The 8,117-nt window shown below is 41.5% G+C and overlaps 1 protein-coding gene across 1 annotated transcript in view; it reads left to right on the top strand.

The window, feature by feature from the left end:
• Window positions 1–8,117, top strand: part of LOC100330916 (uncharacterized) — a 103,968-nt gene that overhangs the window by 4,636 nt on the left and 91,215 nt on the right. The gene's annotated exons all lie outside the window — the stretch shown is intronic.

The following is an 8,117-nucleotide window of genomic DNA, read 5'->3' as shown; positions in this document are numbered from 1 at the left end:
GGGGGGCGTAACCACACGAGGAGCCAGGAGGGTCTAAGGGAGGAGGAGCCTTGGGGAGGAGTGGCTAATAACTCATGGGGGATGACCATTGGAGACGCAGCTGATGGATATGAGGCATAATCCAAAAGTCGAAGAAGTGCAACAAGTGACAAAGGCAAGCTGGAGAGACAAACAGAGCATGGCTGAGCTGGTGGGATGATGGGCCCAGGTAGAGATGAGAGGTAAGCCAAGGTAGAACCACTGGGTTGAAGAATTGAGGTGGAATCTTCCGCTCTGGACAGGCTGGTGGACTGGCTGGAGGGATGGAGGGAACAGATACAAGTAGGAGAGGAGAGGGAGGGCTGAGCTGGATACTGCTCAGACCAAGAGTTCAGGGCTTGACACATTTTAACTGTTGAGAACAGGATATAGTCATTGCAGGACAGAAAATGTTGAAATAGGGCTGAATGGAAACAACAGGAGCACAGGAGCATCACTGCTGAACAGAACCAGTGGGTAATGAGGAGAGTCATTGCTGAACAGAACTAGCATGGAGATTAAAGAGTCATTGCTGAACAGAACCAGTGGGTAAAGAGGAGAGTCATTGCTGAACAGAACTAGCATGGAGATTAAAGAGTCATTGCTGAACAGAACCAGAGGGGGGGATTGGAGAGTTATTACTGAACAGAACCAGCAGGGACACAGGAGCATCATTGCTGAACAGAACCAGTGGGGACACAGGAGAGTCATTGATGAATAGAACCAACAGGAGCACAGAAGCATCATTGTTGAACAGAACAAGTAGGAGTAGATGGAATTTGTTGCTGAATAGAACCAGCAGGGGCACAAGAGCGCTATTGCTCGACAAAACCAGTGGAGACACAGGAGCGTAAATGATAAACAGAACCAGTGGGGCACTGGGGAGTATTTGCTGAACCAATCGAATCTGTTACTCTTCACAGTAAAAAATGTAGGCTTCCACACTATTCATACCTTAACACTTTAACAAAATTATGTGGATTGAATATAAAAAAATTAAGTTGTCCTAATGAAATATCAAGAATTAGTAGGTGAACAAGAAATTAGTTTTAACAAGTAAAAAAAAGAAGCTTTTTTGAGTGTTGATGACAACATCTCTCTCATGATGGTTTGGCACAAGTTTAAACACTGCACTGTCCTCCAAGAGCCTTATTACAGAACTGAGTGGCACAGTCAGACTAAGGGATAGTGTACAGTCAGCAGATTGTTAAGCAAAATAAACATTTAAAAAGAATTGGTCATTATGGGGTGGCGTGTATTTGGGTCAGGGAGAGGCTGCCTAAATGTGTTGTTCCCCATAAAATGGGTGACTGGCAGATAAAGCTTGGGAACCATTGATCTAGATGACATGCAGACTGTGTGTGAATGCATCAATACATAAATAACCACCAAATGTACCCATAAGGCCATTCCATCAGTCCAAAGCTTACTTTTGCTTCTACAACTGAAAAAAACAAACAACAGAAAAAACAAAACAAGACAAAGAAGAGGAATCTCAAGAAAAGGTCAAAAGAAAAAACATTTATATGCTCATAAACATTCAAATTGTTTCCACAGCTATTGCCGCACAGACAACAACACCTGGATCACTGAGCACTGAATCACAGAACAAAGATCAAACAACCACTGATGTTCCCACATCCAAAAGGACAGAGACACTGCCAACCGCTGTCAACACAGCCTCTGAAGATTCAAAAATAACTACTGAAAGAACATCTGCAGAACCTTCGACACCAACTGTTGTACCAACAACCCTTTCTACAAATGATGTTTCGACCATTGTTGAAGCTTCAACTGTTACTGAAAGTCACGCAAGTGAATCATCTGCAGAACCAAACACTACAATTCCTGAAACATCAGCTAATGTTCCTTCTTCAATCGAGGCACATACAGCTACAGTTAGTCTTTCTACAAATGCTGTTTCTACAACAGTTGAAGCTTCAACTGTTACCGAGAGTCCCGCAACTGAATTATCTGCAGAACCTAACACTACAATCACTGAAGCATCAGTTAATGTTCCTAGTACACTCGAGGCACATACAGCTACAGTTAGCTTTTTGACAAGTGCTGTTTCCTCCCTAGTTGAGGCTTCAACCAATAATGAAAGTCTAGCAACTGCGACATCTGCAGAACCAAACACTACAATTCCTGAAACATCAGCTAATGTTCCTTCTTCATCTGAAGCACATACAGCTACAGTTAGCTTTTCTACAAATGCTGTTTCGACTATAGTTGAAGCTTCAACCGTTACCAAAAGTCCAGCAACAGAAACATCTGCAGAACCAAACACTACAATTCCTGAAGCATCAGTTAATGTTCCTAGTACACTCGAGGCACATACAGCTACAGTTAGCATTTCGACAAGTGCTGTTTCCTCCATAGTTGAAGCTTCAACCAATAACGAAAGTCCCACAACTGAAATATCTGCAGAACCAAACACTACAATCCTTGAAACAACAGCTAATGTTCCTTCGTCAACCGAAGCACATACAGCTACAGTTAGCATTTCAACAATTGTTGTTTCTACAACAGATAAAGCTTCAACTGTTACAGAGAGTCCCGCAACAGAAACATCTGCAAAACCAAACACTGCAATCCCTGAAACATCAGTTAATGGTCATAGTACGCTCGAGGCACATACAGCTACAGTTAGCTTTTCTACAAATGCTGTTTCCACCATAGTTGAGGCTTCAACCAATAACGAAAGTCCCACAACTGAAACATCTGCAGAACCAAACACTACAATTCCTGAAACATCAGTTAATGTTCATAGTACGCTTGAGGCACATACAGCTACCACTAGCATTTCGACAAGTGCTGTTTCCTCCATAGTTGAAGCTTCAACCAATAACGAAAGTCCCACAACTGAATCATCTGCAGAACCAAACACTACAATCCTTGAAACAACAGCGAATGTTTCTTCGTCAACCAGAGCACATACAGCTACAGTTAGCATTTTGACAAGTGCTGTTTCCACCATAGTTGAGGCTTCAACCGATAACGAAAGTCCAGCAACTGCGACATCTGCAGAACCAAACACTACAATCCCTGAAACATCAGCTAATGTTCCTTCTTTATCTGAAGCACATACAGCTACAGTTAGCCTTTCTACAAATGCTGTTTCCTCCATAGTTGAAGCTTCAACCGTTACCGAAAGTCCCACAACGGAAACATCTGCAGAACCAAACACTACAATCCCTGAAGCATCAGTTAATGTTCCTAGTACGCTTGAGGCACATACAGCTACAGTTAGCATTTCTACAAGTGCTGTTTCCTCCATAGTTGAGGCTTCAACCAATAACGAAAGTCCCACAGCTGAAACATCTGCAGAACCTAACACTACAATTCCTGAAACATCAGCTAATGGTCATAGTACGCTCGAGGCACATACAGCTACAGTTAGCCTTTCTACAAGTGCTGTTTCCTCCATAGTTGAGGCTTCAACCAATAACGAAAGTCCCACAACTGAAACATCTGCAGAACCAAACACTGAAATCCATGAAACATCAGCTAATGTTCCTTCTTCATCTGAAGCACATACAGCTACAGTTAGCCTTTCAACAAATGCTGTTTCTACAACAGATGAAGCTTCAACCGTTACCGAAAGTTCCGCAATGGAAACATCTGCAGAATCAAACACTACAATTCCTGAAACATCAGTTAATGTTCATAGTACGCTTGAGGCACATACAGCTACCACTAGCATTTCGACAAGTGCTGTTTCCTCCATAGTTGAAGCTTCAACCAATAACGAAAGTCCCACAACTGAAACATCTGCAGAACCAAACACTACAATCCTTGAAACAACAGCGAATGTTTCTTCGTCAACCAGAGCACATACAGCTACAGTTAGCATTTTGACAAGTGCTTTTTCCACCATAGTTGAGGCTTCAACCGATAACGAAAGTCCAGCAACTGCGACATCTGCAGAACCAAACACTACAATCCCTGAAACATCAGCTAATGTTCCTTCTTCCTCTGAAGCACATACAGCTACGGTTAGCCTTTCTACAAATGCTGTTTCCTCCATAGTTGAGGCTTCAACCAATAACGAAAGTCCCACTACTGAAACATCTGCAGAACCAAACACTGAAATACATGAAACATCAGCTAATGTTCCTTCGTCAACCAGAGCACATACAGCTACAGTTAACTTTTCTACAAATGCTGTTTCTACAACAGATGAAGCTTCAACTGTTACCGAAAGTCCAGCAACTGCAACATCTGCAGAACCAAACACTACAATCACTGAAGCATCAGTTAATGTTCCTAGTACGCTTGAGGCACATACAGCTACCACTAGCATTTCGACAAGTGCTGTTTCCTCCATAGTTGAGGCTTCAACCAATAACGAAAGTCCCACAGCTGAAACATCTGCAGAACCTAACACTACAATTCCTGAAACATCAGCTAATGGTCATAGTACGCTCGAGGCACATACAGCTACAGTTAGCCTTTCTACAAGTGCTGTTTCCTCCATAGTTGAGGCTTCAACCAATAACGAAAGTCCCACAACTGAAACATCTGCAGAACCAAACACTGAAATCCATGAAACATCAGCTAATGTTCCTTCTTCATCTGAAGCACATACAGCTACAGTTAGCCTTTCAACAAATGCTGTTTCTACAACAGATGAAGCTTCAACCGTTACCGAAAGTCCCGCAATGGAAACATCTGCAGAACCAAACACTACAATCCCTGAAGCATCAGTTAATGTTCCTAGTACACTCGAGGCACATACAGCTACTGCTAGCATTTTGACAAGTGCTGTTTCCTCCATAGTTGAGGCTTCAACCAATAACGAAAGTCCCACAACTGAAACATCTGCAGAACCAAACACTACAATTCCTGAAACATCAGCTAATGTTCTTTCTTCATCTGAAGCACATACAGCTACAGTTAGCCTTTCTACAAATGCTGTTTCGACCATAGTTGAAGCTTCAACTGTTACCGAGAGTCTAGCAACTGAATCATCAGCAGAACCAAATACTACAATCCCTGAAGCATCAGTTAATGTTCCTAGTACACTCGAGGCACATACAGCTACAGTTAGCATTTCGACAAGTGCTGTTTCCACCATAGTTGAAGCTTCAACCAATAACGAAAGTCCCACAACTGAAATATCTGCAGAACCAAACACTACAATCCTTGAAACAACAGCGAATGTTCCTTCGTCAACCGAAGCACATACAGCTACAGTTAGCATTTCAACAATTGTTGTTTCTACAACAGATGAAGCTTCAACTGTTACAGAGAGTCCCGCAACAGAAACATCTGCAAAACCAAACACTGCAATCCCTGAAACATCAGTTAATGGTCATAGTACGCTCGAGGCACATACAGCTACAGTTAGCCTTTCTACAAATGATGTTTCCACCATTGTTGAAGCTTCAACTGTTACCAAAAGTCCAGCAACAGAAACAACTGCAGAACCAAACACTACAATTCCTGAAGCATCAGTTAATGTTCCTAGTACACTCGAGGCACATACAGCTACAGTTAGCCTTTCTACACATGCTGTTTCCTCCATAGTTGAAGCTTCAACCAATAACGAAAGTCCCACAACTGAAACATCTGCAGAACCAAACACTACAATCACTGAAACATCAGCTAATGTTCCTTCTTCATCTGAAGCACATACAGCTACAGTTAACCTTTTAACATACACTGTTTCCACAACAGATAAAGCTTCAACTGTTACAGAGAGTCCCGCAACAGAAACATCTGCAGAACCAAACACTACAATCCTTGAAACAACAGCGAATGTTTCTTCGTCAACCAGAGCACATACAGCTACAGTTAGCATTTTGACAAGTGCTTTTTCCACCATAGTTGAGGCTTCAACCGATAATGAAAGTCCAGCAACTGCGACATCTGCAGAACCAAACACTACAATCCCTGAAACATCAGCTAATGTTCCTTCTTCCTCTGAAGCACATACAGCTACGGTTAGCCTTTCTACAAATGCTGTTTCCTCCATAGTTGAGGCTTCAACCAATAACGAAAGTCCCACTACTGAAACATCTGCAGAACCAAACACTGAAATACATGAAACATCAGCTAATGTTCCTTCGTCAACCAGAGCACATACAGCTACAGTTAACTTTTCTACAAATGCTGTTTCTACAACAGATGAAGCTTCAACTGTTACCGAAAGTCCAGCAACTGCAACATCTGCAGAACCAAACACTACAATCACTGAAGCATCAGTTAATGTTCCTAGTACACTCGAGGCACATACAGCTACTGCTAGCATTTTGACAAGTGCTGTTTCCTCCATAGTTGAGGTTTCAACCATTACCGAAAGTCCCACAACTGAAACATCTGCAGAACCAAACACTGAAATCCATGAAACATCAGCTAATGTTCCTTCTTCATCTGAAGCACATACAGCTACAGTTAGCCTTTCAACAAATGCTGTTTCTACAACAGATGAAGCTTCAACCGTTACCGAAAGTCCCGCAATGGAAACATCTGCAGAACCAAACACTGAAATCCATGAAACAACAGCGAATACACATACAGCTACAGTTAGCCTTTCTACAAATTCTGTTTCCACAGCAGATGAAGCTTCAACTGTTACTGAAACTTCAGCTACTGAAACATCTGCAGAACCAAACACTACAATCACTGAAACAGCTAATGTTCCTTCTTCAACTGAAGCACATACAGCTACAGTTAGCCTTTCTACAAATGATGATTCCACCATAGTCGAAGCTTCAACTGTTATCGAAAGTCCCGCAACTGAATTATCAGCAGAACCAAACACTGAAATCCATGAAACAACAGCTAATACATATACAGCTGCAGTTAGCCATTCTACAAATGCTGTTTCTACAATCATTGAAGCTTCAACCATTAAAAATCCGACCCAATATACTGTCAACTCTTCAAATCCACCAGAGACAGAATCTGTAACTACTGAAGGACTAAACCCCAGTGTTTCTGCAACAGATGAAGCAACACATGCTTTCCACACAAACCCCTCAGCCCTAACTAGTGTTTGGATCCGTGAGTCACACAATTATTCACATTCCACAAGCATGCTTTTCCTACTCACACAAATGCTGGCTTTTTGGGTTTTAATCCATGAATTTCTTCGAAAACATTATGATTTATTTTTTATTTCATCACTTAATCCACAACAAATTCAGAATAAACGCTGTCTAAGATCATCAAGGGTACTGGAATATTATCGCAAAACTATCAAACTGGTTTTATTTTTTAGAATACGTGGATACATACACACACACACACACACACACACACACACACACACACACACACACACACACACACACACAATCACTCAATTAGACCCTCCAGGATTTCCCAATTACTGAATGTAACACAAAATTAAGCAAACTTTTAAAATTTCAGTAAATTTATAGCATAATTTGGGCAGACGGGAGGACAGTTCAATTCCAGCTACCACAGAGCACCATCTGCAATAGTTTATATATTCAAACATATCATCATAGTCATAAATTGATTCTACACACACTTAAAGCCTGCTGGAATGAAGTCACTTGAGGTGTATCAGCTGCTAATCATCTACTTATAAGGGTTAAATGTGACAGTGGCAACAGCCTAGTGGTTAAGAGTGCTGACATATAACACTAAGGTACTCACGGCAACCCAAGTTTCATTCCTGGCTCGAGGTCCCTCGCTGACCCTTCCCCTCTCTCTGCTCCCACTACGTTTCTGTCTGTAACCTCCACTGTCCCAATTAAATAAAATATATCCACCATCCAGCAGCACAGATGACTTAGCATTCATTTTCTAACAGTAGGCTATATTCCAGCGGATATTTGACATGGTTCCTTTGACACCATCTATAATGCAACATACAGTCAGTTTCATAGGCCAAGCATTTATTAAGTTGTTCAAGTGTAAAATGGCATGAAAGACGTGTTGTCAGAAGAAACAGGCGTGAAAACAGGCGAAGAAACAGAGTGCAGAAAATCCATTGAAATACTGCAGTAATTTGTTTCCCCATATTTTAAAGACATGGCATGAAATAATGGAACTTAATGCAGAACTTCTTGTCCAGCGTGAGACACACTTCATATCGTATCTCATAAGATCATTGATTTTGA

Source organism: Danio rerio, chromosome 1, assembly GCF_049306965.1.
Source record: "Danio rerio strain Tuebingen ecotype United States chromosome 1, GRCz12tu, whole genome shotgun sequence".
Classification (NCBI taxonomy): domain Eukaryota; kingdom Metazoa; phylum Chordata; class Actinopteri; order Cypriniformes; family Danionidae; genus Danio; species Danio rerio.
This window is presented reverse-complemented; position numbering and strand designations above follow the sequence as displayed.